The sequence below is a fragment of the Taudactylus pleione genome, unplaced genomic scaffold (assembly GCF_031769625.1).
Source record: "Taudactylus pleione unplaced genomic scaffold, aTauple2 ptg000039l, whole genome shotgun sequence".
In the NCBI taxonomy this organism is placed as follows: Eukaryota; Metazoa; Chordata; class Amphibia; order Anura; family Myobatrachidae; genus Taudactylus; species Taudactylus pleione.
Window position 1 is genome coordinate 6757147 of NW_028284441.1, and position 14253 is coordinate 6771399.

Sequence of the window (14253 nt, forward strand, 5' to 3'; positions counted from 1 at the left end):
GGAATATAGCTAAAGAACTGAAAAAAGGCTACGGGAAGGATACAAAGTTTCACTAAGTCCGTGACTTTAATGTTCAGGCTCGGCTCATGAAATAAACTGAAATATTACCTGCACGGAGGCTCATCTAACTCAATAGATATATATGCATATATATACCCAGTATAAAATATCTACATACAGCATATGAACACTGATAAAAGACTATTCAATATCGTAGTTATATGAGCTCATATACAATATACATGTTTGTTACCATTGTAGATGGATAGATTGTTATTGTTGTATTTTCTTTTACTCTTTGTATAAATTCCTATATGAATTATACTGAAGATCGAAGAAGGAAATAAACTAGTATCATATGAGATACACTCAGAGGTTTGTGTAAGTGGTACAATACGTTTAAATTATATATGTTCACCGTACATTTGGAGGTAGTAAGATATTACTGATATTGGTGGGTTTTCCCAAGTAGGCCCATAACTACTACCAATACTTGGGTGGAGGCACTGATATTAGGGTACACCACCAGTATAAAAATTAAAGGTGGATATATATTAGGCACCAAGGTAATTAGTAACCCATATTCCCTTTATAGAGGTAGAGGGGGGTTACATATTTATTTATTTATATATTAAAACTTTCTTATATAGCGCAGCATATTCCGTTGCGCTTTACAATTGGAAGCATTTATAGAACAAAACAGGGTAATAACAGGCAGACATAGAGGTAAGAGGGCCCTGCTTGCAAACTTACAATCTATAGGGAAATATGCATTGATACATAAGGATAGGTGCTATATACAGTCAGGTCCATAAATATTGGGACATTGACAGAATTTTCAGATTTTGGCCTCTTTTCACCACCACAATGGGTTTGAAATGAAACAAACAATATGTGCTTTAACTGCAGACTTTCAGATTTAATTTGAGGGTAATTACATCCAAATCAGGTGAACGGTGTAAGAATTACAACGGTTTCTATATGTGCCTCCCACTTTTTAAGGGGCCAAAAGTAATGGGACTATCAACTCAAAAGCTATTTCATGGACAGGTGTGGGCTATTCCCTCGTTATTTCGTTATCAATTAAGCAGGTAAAAGGTCTGGAGCTGATTCTAGGTGTGACATTTGCATTTGGAATCAGTTGCTGTTGACTCTCAATATGAGATCCAAAGAGCTGTCACTATCAGTGAAGCAAGCCATCATTAGGCTGAAAAATCAAAACAAACCCATCAGAGAGATAGCAAAAACATTAGGTGTGGCCAAATCAACTGTTTGGAACATTCTTAAAAAGAAAGAACGCACTGGAGAGCTCAGCAACACCAAAAGACCCGGAAGACCACAGAAAACAACTGTGGTGGATGACAAAAGAATTCTTTCCCTGGTGAAGAAAAACCCCTTCACAACAGTTGGCCAAATCAAGAACACTCTCCAGGAGGTAGATGTATATGTGTCAAAGTCAACAATCAAGAGAAGACTTCACAAGAGTGAATATAGAGGGTTCACCACAAGATGCAAACCATTGGTGAACCACAAAAACAGGAAGACCAGATTAGAGTTTGCCAAACAACATCTAAAAAAGCCGTTACAGTTCTGGAACAGCATCCTATGGACAGATGAGACAAAGATTAACTTGTACCAGAGTGATGGGAAGAGAAGAGAAGGAAAGGAACTGCTCATGATCCAAAACATACCACCTCATCAGCGAAGCATGGTGGTGGTAGTGTCATGGCGTGGGCATGTATGGCTGCCAATGGAACTGGTTCCCTTGTATTTATTGATGATGTGACTGCTGACAAAGGCAGCAGAATGAATTCTGAAGTGTTTTGTGCACTATTATATGCTCATATTCAGTCAAATGCTTTAGAACTCATTGGACGGCGCTTCACAGTGCAGATGGACAGTGCGAAGCATACTGCAAAAGCAACCAAAGAGTTTTTTATGACTACAAAGTGGAATGTTATGCAATGGCCAAGTCAATCCCCTGGCCTGAATCCGATTGAGCATGCATTTCACTTGAGGAAGACAAAACTGAAGGGAAAATGCCCCAAGAACAAGCAGGAACTGAAGACATTTGCAGTAGAGGCCTGGCAGAGCATCACCAGGGATGAAACCCAGCGTCTGGTGATGTCTATGCGTTCCAGACTTCAGGCTGTAATTGCCTGCAAAGGATTTGCAACAAAGTATTAAAAAGTGAAAGTTAGATTTAGGATTGTTTAGTTTGTCCCATTACTTTTGGCCCCCTAAAAAGTGGGAGGCACATATAGAAACCGTTGTAATTCCTACACCGTTCACCTGATTTGGATGTAATTACCCTCAAATTAAATCTGAAAGTCTGCAGTTAAATCACATCTTTGTTTCGTTTCAAAGCCATTGTGGTGGTGAATAGAGGCCAAAATCTGAAAATTCTGTCAATGTCCCAATATGTGTGGACTGTGAGAGGGGATGTAATAAGACATGGAAGCTATGAAGGTTATGTGGTCGGTTCTGGAAACTGATAAGCTGGGAAGCAATCGGGAAGTCGACTGCCTATATACCAGCAGCCGGCTTCCCGACTGCCTTATCCCGGCAAGGGTGAAATGCCGGGCGTCTAGATGTAGACGCCCACATTTCCCCGATGCCGGGAGACCGGCGCCCGCATCACGATCGTAGTGATGCCGGGCGCCGCGAGCGGACAGCCGCGGGGGGGCGGGTTAGGCTTAGGGCTCCCGGGGGGGATTTAGGGTTAGGCACCCCCCCGGGAGGGTTAGGGTTAGGCTAGGGGGAGGGAGGGTTAGGGTTAGGCACCCCCGGGGGGGACTTAGGGTTAGGCACCCTCCCAGGGGACTTAGGTTTAGGCAGCGGGGAAGGGGGTGGTTAGGGTTAGGCACTTAGAGGGGGGATTAGGGTTAGGCACTTGGGGGGTGAAGTTAGGGTTAGGCACCCCTAAGGAGGGTTAGGGTTAGGGGGTTAGGTTAGGTTAGTGGATACTTACCTATCCACGATCGGGATTTCCAGCGCTGTCGGGCTTCCGCTGCGTTGCACTCTGCTCCTGTCGAGCTGCCGCTGACGGGAATCGAACTGCCGGCCATGCGGCCAGCGGTATTTCATAACCATTCCGATAAGCTTGCCTGAAGAGGTGAGTTTTCAGAGAACGCTTGAAGGATTGAAGACTAGAGGTAAGTCTTATTGTGCATGGTAAGTCATTCCATAGAGTGGGTGCAGCCCGAAGAAAGTCCTGTAACCGTAAATGGGAGCAAGTAATGCGTGGGGATGAGAGACGCAGATCAATGGAGGGACTGACAGAGCGGGGCAGCAGACGATGAACGTTTGGAAAGGAAGATAAGCCTCACAGCTGCATTCATAATGGATTGTAATGGCGATAGCCTGTTTTTGGGAAGACCAGTAAGGAGACTATTGCAATAGTCAATGCGGGAAATAATGAGTGCATGGATTAGAGTTTTTGCAGTGTCTTGTGTGAGATATGGTCGAATTTTGGATATGTGTTTTAGATGTATGTAACATGATTTGAGACAGATTGAATGTGGGGAACAAAGGACAGTTCAGGATCAAGGATGACACCAAGGCAGCGAGCTTGTGGGGTGGGGTGGATCATTGAGTTATCAACAGTGATAAAGAAATCAGATTGGTAACAGTTATTGGCCAGTGGAAATATAATTAATTCTGTTGTAGAAATATTAAGTTTAGGTGGCGAGATGCCATCCACGATTAAATGGCAGAAATACTTTCAGTAACATGGACCAATACATATGGTGATAAATCTGGAGAGGATAGTATCATCCACATACAGATGGTACTGAAATCCAAAAGAGCAGATTGGTTTGCCAAGAGAGGTGGTATAGATTGAGAATAGCAAAGGACCTAAGACAGAGTCTTGCAGTACTCCAACTGATAGAGGTAGCGAAGAGGAGGCAGAATCAGAAAAACAAACAGTAAAAGAGCGATCAGATAGATAGGAAGAGAACCAAGAAAGAGCTGTGTCCTTAAGACCTAGGGATTGTAATGTTTGTATGAGAAGAGAGTGGTCAACAGTGTCAAAAGCAGCAGAGAGATCTAAAAGAATTAGGAGTGAATAATGGCCTTTAGCCTTGGCAGTAACCAGGCCATTTACTACCTTAGTCAGTGCTGTCTCTGTGGAGTGCTGGGAACGAAAGCCAGACTGAAGTGGGTCCAGTAAGTTGTGGGTGTTAAGAAAGTGTGTGAGGCGGGTGTAGACAAGTCTCTCCAGTAGCTTGGAGAGGCATTGGAGCTGGGAGATAGAACGGTAATTTGAGAGGGTCAATATTTTGTTTTTACAGAATGGGAGTAATCACTGCATGCTTGAACAGTGATGGAAAGATGCCAGTAGAGAGAGAGAGAGAGAGAGATTACAGATTTTAGTTAGGGTTGGGATGAGCACAGGAGACAGAGCTTTACTAATTTGTGAGGGTATAGGATCTAGAGGAGAAGTAATAGAGTAGGAGGATGAGAAGAGTGTACATACTTCATCTTCATTTGTGGGGTCAAATGAAGAGAATGTGCCAGAGGTTTCAGGTAGGGAATTGAGTAGGTCACAAGCTGAGGAAGAACATACCATTTCATTTCGGATATTATCAATCTTGTCCTTGAAATAGGAAGCAAGATCTTGTGCACAGATAGCAGCAGTTGGCTTGGGTGAGGGAGTGGTAAGAAAAAAAGTCACTTGGGGTTAGAGGTTCGAGCAGAGATAAGAGATTGGAAATATGTTTGTTTGGCAGTGTCCAGAGCAGTACGATAAGAGTTGTAGATAGTCTTATATGTGAGGAAGTCACATGGAGTACAAGACTTTCGCCACTGACATTCTACTTTACGTGAGATTTTATGCCTTGTTATGTTAGAATGCCACGGTTGATGTCTACGCGGAGTGTGATGGGTAGCTGGAGCTACTTCATCGAGGGCTTTTACTAGAATCTGTTTTAGGTGTGATGCAGCAGTCTCAGGAGAAGTGAATGTAGAAATTGGTGAGAGTCATTGTTGTAGAGAGGTAGATAGTTGTTGAAAGTTAATCACATTAATATTTCTGTGGGTTTTAAGAGGTTTGGTTGATTTCACTGACATTGAGGTTGATGTAATGGAGGAGAGTGAGCAGGTGATAAGGTTGTGATCTGAGAGAGGGAAAGGAGCATTAGTGAAATCAGAAACTGAGCATAGCCTGGTAAATACAAGATCAAGGCAGTGGCCCTTCTTATGAGTAGCGGAGTCAGTCCATTGGGAGAGGCCAAGAGAGGAGGTTAGAGAGAGTAGTTTGGAGGCATGAGGAGATTGTGTACTGTCAATGGGGATATTGAAATCACCCATAATGATGGTGGAGATGTCTGAGGATAGGAAGTGAGGGAGCCAGGCTGAAAAATGTTCCAGAAATTGTTGAGGTGGCCCAGGCGGGCGATAAATAGCAGCAACTCGCAGAGAGAAAGGGGTGAAAGTCCTGACAGAATGTACTTCAAATTATGTAAATGTAAATGAAGGTACCTGTGGGAGAACTGTGAATGTGAAAGATTGGTAGAGTAATATTCCTACCCCACCTCCTTTACAATTACCAGGCTTGGAGGTGTGTGAAAGTGCAGCATGGGAGACAGTGTCTGATTGTGTGAGCCATGTTTCTGTTATTGCCAGAAGGTTGAGGTTAGTTGAAAAAAAGAGGTCATGGATGGATGTTAGTTTGTTGCAGACAGAGCGTGCATTCCATAAGGCACATTTTAGTGACTTGGAGTGTGAAGGGAGGCACGCAATGTTTATGAGGTTAGCTGGCTTTATAGCTCATTGTGGGTGTGGCATGTGGGTCAGGCCTGGATTTGGAGATATGTCACCAGCTAATAGAAGCAACAGGAGAGAGATATAAATATATTGTGGGATTTGTCTGAATGTTTTTTATGGCGAGAGGTTGTGGATGTTATTGTCAATGTGTATAGATAATTTAAAAGCTCATGTGTGTTTGTAAGAGGAGAGAAAAGTAATGAGGCAGCAATATGTACAGAAGGATGAGCGGCAGGGAGAGTAAAGCTGGCCACACACTAGACCAACTTACATCCAACCAGCCAACTAGATGATTGGTTGGAATGAAAATCTGGTAAAGTATGAAAGCAAATGACAATCAGCAATTTGCTCCCAAATGCCGAAAAATGGACAAAAACTGTTGTTTGAACAAATTGTTTAGATCACACATTTAACAAACTTGTCTGATGACCATTTTCATCGGTTTTCTGGCATTTGGGAGGAATTGCTGAATATCATTTACTCCCATTCCTTACCAGATTTTCATTCCAACCAATCAACTAGTTGGATGGTTGGATGAAAGTTGGTCTAGTGTGTGGCCAACTTAAAGAATGTAGTAGTCTTAGACTGGCCACACATCTAAAGATTATCTGTCCAACCACCCAACTAGTTGATTGGTTGGAATGAAAATCTGGTAAGGAATACAAACAGCAATTTGCTCCCAAATGCTGGAAAATGGACCAAAACTGTTGTTTGAACAAATAGTTTAGATCAAACATTTAACAAACTTGTCTAAATGACCATTTTCATCTGTTTTCTGGCATTTTTAGGAGCAAATTGCTGATCATCATTTACTCCCATATGTTACCAGATTTTCATTCCAACCAATCAACAAGTTGGCTGGTTGGATGTATGTTGGTCTAGTGTGTGGCCAGCTTAAGAGATGATTCCATGCATTAATAGAAGTTTTTGAAACATTTTTTTCAAAACATTCAAAAATGTACTACACACAAACTACTGTTAAGGAATGATATTGTAATTACCTTGTCGTTGATGTTGTTCAATGTTTGTTCAACTGTTTTTTAACTGTTATATAAATTACACTTTGTGTTATAACACACTTAAGCCGGCCACACACTAGACCAACTTACATCCAACCATCCAACTAGTTGATTGGTTGGAATGAAAATCTGGTAAGGAATGAAAGCAAATGACAATCAGCAATTTGCTTCCAAACGCCGGAAAATGGACTAAAAACTGTTGTTTGAACAACTTGTCTTACTACCATTTTCATCTGTTTTCTGGCATTTAGGAGCAGATTGCTGATCATCATTTACTCCCATGCGTTACCAGATTTTCATTCCAACCAATCAACTAGTTGGCTGGTTGGATGAAAGTTGGTCTAGTGTGTGGCCAGCTTTAGTGCTTATAATACATGGCTGCCATCGTCATCCACGGCAGCCTCTATACTGATTCTGAACTTAAAGAAAGTCTGATTGAGACATGTTACAGCTGAGCACAAATGCTAACTAATCAAAGAAGATATTTAGCACTGGGTTTGTGTAAACACAAGCAGTATCCTATCATAAACTAGGCATCACTGAACAACATCCCCCACCCAGGTAATACAAATTACAATCAAGTCATTATATCTAAATCTTTGCTAACAGAAATAAATTCCATTATGCAGAAATGTAAGAACAATATGTTGCTTGCCATAGGCAAACGCAGGGGGGTTTCCATCTGCCTGGAAACCCCCCTCCCCAGCCCACACCATGACCACAATAGAAATAGTAATATAATGGAATTTTACTAGTGCTGCATGTTCTTCTCAGTGTCATAAATGAAATAAATAGCACCACCTGTGGATCTTTTAACATGAATCAGCCAGTAATAAATAACCTGTGCACCAATTAGGGGATTTGGAAAACATGCTCTGTTAGGGATGCACTGCTATAGAGCCCAATATGTACATATATGTCCAGGGCAGTGCTAGGTTCTTCTCCTGCTCCCCAGACTCCCAAACTTGCTCCCATGCCCTGGAATGGAGCCCACATCTATAATAAAAACATTCAGCTCAGGCAGGATGGTCCTACTGCTGTATTTAATGGCTTACTGTGATCTCTGATCCTGTATATGCTGGAATTATGACACACAATATACTTTGTATGACGCATATTAATTATGCCCTCTTCATGGACTGGCCACACTCACTCTAAAATCAAGCATTTGGAAACCCCCCTCTAGAAATCCTGCGTTTGCCACTGCTTGCTAGATGGAAATGGGTAACATACTTTTTAAAAACCAAACAAATTTCTCTGTGATATATACATTTCAAGACTTGAGTCTGCCAATGCTCATTTCGTAGGAGGATTCCTGATCTTAATTTTCAGCAACTTCTGCTGTGTTAGGTTAACTCAACAACAACAGATAAAGTTTGTATACAATTATGTTTTATGGGTATAAAAGACATATGATATGATATGATATGATGTACAGTACATTTTGTTGTTGTTGTTTTTTTTAACTGAAGTTCCTAAAAAGAAATTTTAAAATTGCTGCTGGAGACCCGCATGTCGTGGTCCCCCAGACAAGTACCCCTGGACTAGATGGAAGTAGTAGTGTAGAATTAGGTTGCAGTTCATAATTGGAATCCAAACGGTAGGTTAAGCAAGCCAGGGGTTGAGTTCACAAGCAAAGGTTCGTAAACAATGTGAGGGGCACAGGCAGATATTCAAGGTCAAAGATAGTTTACTGGTACATGGGAACAATAAGAAGGTTATAGCTCACAGAAGAGTCAGAGATACTTCACTCTAGGGGGTATATTTACTAAAGTGAGACTTCTTAGAAGTGGAGATGTTGCCCATAGCAACCAATCAGATTCTACTTAAAATTTAACTAGCACCTACTAGAAGATAATAGTTAGAGTCTGATTGGTTGCTATGGGCAACATCTCCACTTCTAAAAACTCTCAATTTAGTAAATTTACCCCTCGGAGAGAGACAAGGAACTGACAAGGAAGGGAGTCTAAATATGCTGCCAGGATCATGTGAATAGGACTTTAATAATGTGAGACTTTGCCAAGATGTCGGCGCCCAGAGGAGGATACCAAATTCGCATTAGCATGGACCACACCACGATGGCAGTATCCACAGCCCAAACAAATGTCAGAGGAACCAAGAGTTGAAAAGACCCAAGCAGCTGGTCATTGGACCCAGTAAGAGAAAGTGACACAGCAGAGCGTTACAATAACCTATTTTTAGCACATCTTTTGCAAACTGATTCATTACTTTGTAGTGTAATAATTTGGCATTCAATACCACAGGGACAGGTACTGCTAGACACACAATAATACCCCTTTTACACCAGAGCTTAAACCTGGGTTATTGCAGGGTTAACCTGGGTAGCTCCCTGGTGTAAAAGGGGACAGGGTTGGATTTCCGGGTCGAGTGACCCGGCAAACCAACCCAGGTAACTTGCAGGGTTTAACTCAGGAATACCCCGTGAAACCCTGCAGTGTAAACGGCGCATTCCGGGTCACGATAACCTGGAGCGCTCCGCATCCCAGCCGATTGGCTGGCTTCAGTGGCGCTTGGAGATGAAGTCATCTCCAAGCGTCCACTTCCATGCCGGAAGAGCCGGGTCATTGCAGACCCGGCTCCGGTGTGAACGGCACCAGCTCAGGAATTTCCTGGGTCGGCGCCGGCTAAATTCCGGGTCTGATCCAGTTTGGAACCCTGTTCCAACCTCCGGGTCAGACCCGGAATTTAGGTATAAAAGCAGTATAAATGTTTTACATTTCGGGTTCATCTTATTTAGGCATTTCCTTGTAGGATATTTACTTTACTCATTTTCTTACAGGTGTGATTTATTTCAATTCATCCGAAAAGTGGATATTTAATCTTGTTCACATGTTTTGAAAATGCACAGCAGGATATCCAGGGCTTTATGTAAGAGTAACTAAAGGAAGTCATAAAACAAATTGTAAAACTGCTCACTAATATACCTAAAAACAGTGGCAGAACTTCAGTCCTGTCTCCCACAGGCAAGATCCCGGTAATACTATGCCCCAATCCCCTTCCCCATTGCTTACCAGCTTGTAGAGTAGTGCGAGTCAGAATGAGAACAGGGATTCATAGGCCACATTCAGCCTCTGAGATGCTACAGGCAGCCTGTGACCCAAACCTGGTGCCCTAGGCTGCACCCTTCTTGGTGTCCCTGCTGTCCCACCCTGGCAAAATACTTTTGTTGCCTCTGGGATTTATACCCCTACTAGCAAATGTTATCTAATATTTAACCAAATAGATTATTTTAGATTGTTGGTCTGTTCTTTTAATTTAGAATATAAAATGCACTGTATTCATAAAGTTTAAAAAAAATTATAATGTCATTCAGAAGTTGAAGAGTAGGGTTAGCAAAAAAAAATTAAAATCACATTATAATTAAAAAACAAATCAGCAATTAGCTTTAATCAGGCCCGACTAATGCAAATTCCAATAACAAGTGATGAGTAATTGCTACAGTATTTTAGCACACATTTGCACTGCGCCAGTGAATAATCATCATAAAAGTACTGGGCAGACCACAAGTGCCATTCTTGTGAACCTCCATAAAAAGATCTGAGCTTTTTTCTGAATGGTATTTTTATTGCTCAGTATATATGGAAACACATTTGTGTTAAATAAAAGCATGAAAGGTAGAAATTCACCAAACTGCAATTGGTAGCTCTTAAAAAAGATAGTTCCTCTAAACATGTGAAGCAAATGCAGCTTGGTCAATTTCTGTAGTAGGGTGGGGATCAATGTAACGGAGGTGAAAACCCACACGAATATAAAATAACAGGCAAAAGTTCTACTTGAATTTCATGTATTGTTTCCAGAGTTCAGTAAATGATGGTCACAGGCTAGAATAGCTTAATGACAATCTTCCAAAGCGAGCATAATTGCAGACTGCTAGCTTCCATATATAACGTGGCCTTTTCTGCCACACAAAGGAGATGTACTACAAAAGCTGGTCTATGCGGTTTCACAATGGTTTCCCTATTATTACTGGCACTCAAGCAAAAACTGATTCAATCTTCTCTTTAACGAAAATAACAAATAATTATATGGAAATCACCTGGTAATCCAGAATGTGATCATAGCAAAATTACTGCGACATATACAGTAGCGTCCTATAAGGCCCAATTTGTCAGGAAAAGTTTACCTGTACCCAGTAAAGCATACAGGCCCTCATTCAGAGTCGATCGCTAGATACAAGCGGTCGCTCTGAATGAGGGCGGCCGCTTGTGGTGTGAAATGTGGCCTCCTGGTCGCTAACTAAGCTGTGGGTTACCACCCACAGCTCTAACGAGCGGCCAGGTTGATGGTCACGATGGTCAGGACCATCGCGACCATCGGGGCTTGCGACGAGACCCTAAGGTTGGATCTCGGCAAGCGCAAGCCCCAGGGAGCTTCCTGCTCTGATCGAGCAGGAAGCTTCCCACTGACGTCATTGCTGATGTCAGTGGGGCCGCCCCCAAATGGCAAGCGTTCTGTTGGGAACGCCTCTGTTTGGCCGGCCACCCCCCCTGCCCGCCCCCCAAACAGGGCGAGCTGTCAATCACCATCGACAGCTCGCCCCCTTTGGTGCGGGACCCGTAGCGACGGAGCGCCCGTCACTAGACGGGTCTCGATCATGCACACGCCGGAGCCGGCTCCGACGTGCGCATGCCCAGTGAGCAAACATTGACCCGGTTGCGAGCGCTCAGCGCTTGCGACCGGGTCTGAATAAGGCCCACAGTCTGGTTTTTGTGTAAAAATGCCACAATTTGTGGCAGCTTGTAATTAAAAAGCTCTTACATCGCCCTCCCCCATACAGGCTTATTATGGCAGTCTTTAATATTGTCTGTATACTTTTGAATTCATATGTATATCATTTTCATTTCATGTTTTGTTACAGAGAATACAGATAAAAGGATAATATTTGGGCAACAGCCAAATGCATGCTGGGACAAATGCTAACAGTCTATTTCCTGCTGTCTTTTATCATTTCATTCAAAACTAGTGTTAGTATTTTAATGTCAGTCACTGTGTTCAAACAAAACTTATATAACCAAAATCTGTTGAAAGGGCCATAGTCAAAAGCTTTCTGATTATTTTTGTTTTGCACTTGTCTTTAACCCATGTAGTGTCAGGCTATTTATGCAAATTACATTTTTGTCTACAAGTATGCTCTTACAGGGTTAGATCATACTTGCCTACATTTGAAAAGGCATTTTAGGGAGATTGTGAAAGCAGCACCTATGAGCGCGGCAGTAAAGTGGGCGTGTACTGCTACATCTGAGAGGCGTGTCATAATACTGACTTACATCCAAATGTAAATGCAGGGCTGGCCCCAGGTCTACTAGCACCCTGTGCGAGAATTTGTGGAGCGCCCCCCCCCCCACAGAATTAAACTACACCCCTACCCCAGTAACAAAAAACAGAGTGGTCTCCACAGAGTGCATGCTTATGATATATATATATATATATACACACACAGTATATATAATTTTTTTATTTTAAGATATAGTGTCAGGATGCGAGCAGAAATCAGACAAAACTACTGGCTAGATGTTTTCTGCACTTAGTGCTGCGGAAACAGCATCATGCCAGGCACTTTAGTCGTGAGAACTGGCATTCTCTGACATGACAATGCACTGAATTGAATAGCTCCCGGAGCTCCTTCCCGGCACTATTCAGTTTGCGCTGAATTGAAAAGTGCCCAAGGTGTGTTTACTGTGAAAGTCAGCGGCATTTCCGGCACAATTGACCCTTTCTCAGGCTGTAACAGCTTAGGAAAGGGCAATTATGCCCAAAATGTTGCTGACTTGCACAATAAACACACCTTGTTTACGGCAATTGTTCTTGCAACTTGTATATACATCCAAATATATGTCAGTACATGACTGTTACTCATAACCAGGTAAAGCTTATAATATAACTACAAAGCAAAATAGCCCTAGGAGGGCACCAGAGTAAGCTACATTGCTAATGAAGGAGAGTGCTGGGCTATATGATTATACATCTATATATTTTCCATGGCCGCACTCACATCATCCAGGTCTTGCAATGTACTGGGGTAATATATATATATATATATATATATATATATATATATATATATACAAAAAAATGTCAATAGCATTATGTAATGTAGTCAAAAAATTATTAATAACACCAATCGCAAAACCCGTTTACCCTTCCTCAATGGCAGCAAATGGATAATCTAATACAAAAAGAACAGCTGGTGCAGATAGTATAGTACTTTTAAAACATTAAAGATTTACTTTATCAATTGCAGGTAGATCAGAGATAATAAAAGCTAGCATATTAGTCCTGTATGAAATCAGCACCAAACACTCAGTTTTCTTAACAGAGATCCCGTAGTAGCCTCCGTTGGGAGACGCAGACTTAGTGGTGTCATTGACCAGGGAAGGCACTTGAAGGGCACTTAAATGATCTGTAAAGCTGGAACTTGGTTCAGGAAATGGAGCATTGGCACCAACTTTATACTGACTTGTTTCCCTGATATGGCAGCTTCTATTATCTCTGATGTACCTGCATTTGATCAAGTAAATAATTCATCTTATTAAAATGACTACACTAAGGTGCTAATTTTTATGTCCCTACATCAGTTGCCGCGTGGCATTACTACACCACCACATACACAACTCCCTCCCACAAACCCAAATATTCCCCCAAGATAAAATGGATATGCATCCTATAATTTAAATACACCCCCATATCACACCACTCAGATGACAATATACCCCCACCCCTCAGATAACATTAAGAAAACACCCTCACATAATACACCCACCCCCAGATAACATAATAATAATAATACACCCCAAACCCACATAATATAATACACCCCACACTAATCAAATAGCATTAATAACCCCCACTCCACATAATACACTGAACACAAATAATAATACAGCCCAAGCTGACCACCACCACACACCACTGTACGTATCATCCCCCCTCAGTTACACATACAGACCCAAAGACACTGCTGACTCCTCCTGGCTGGTCCCTCTCCAGCTGGGCTCCAGCAGCTTAGCTGGCAGTCAAGAGTGGACTAGTAGTAGTCAGATGCTGAGGGCAGGCTAGTAGTACTCACCGGAGACCATCCATGATGTTCTGTCTATCCTCTGGTCCTCAGTCCAACACAGTCCTCTGCTGGTCCCGGGGCCATGGGCCGCGCCGCGCTGCCGCTAGCAGACACAGCAACCACTATCACCGGAGTCGGAGTGGAGTCAGAGACTGCGCGGGACGGGTAGGGATGGCGTGTACGTCACACGCTCTTTCTTAAGGAGTTATGTCAAGCCCGGCCCACCCAGCGCTACCCAATCCTGGCTGGCTCAGCTAGCTGACAGTAGGTGGGTGTGTCCTCAAGCCAGGAAGCGGAGCGGGCAGTGGGGGCAGGCGCAGCAGGGCAGCCGCAGCGGGGATTAAGACAGACAGTTAAAGCTGTCAGTTAGAGAGGGAAAATGGCAGA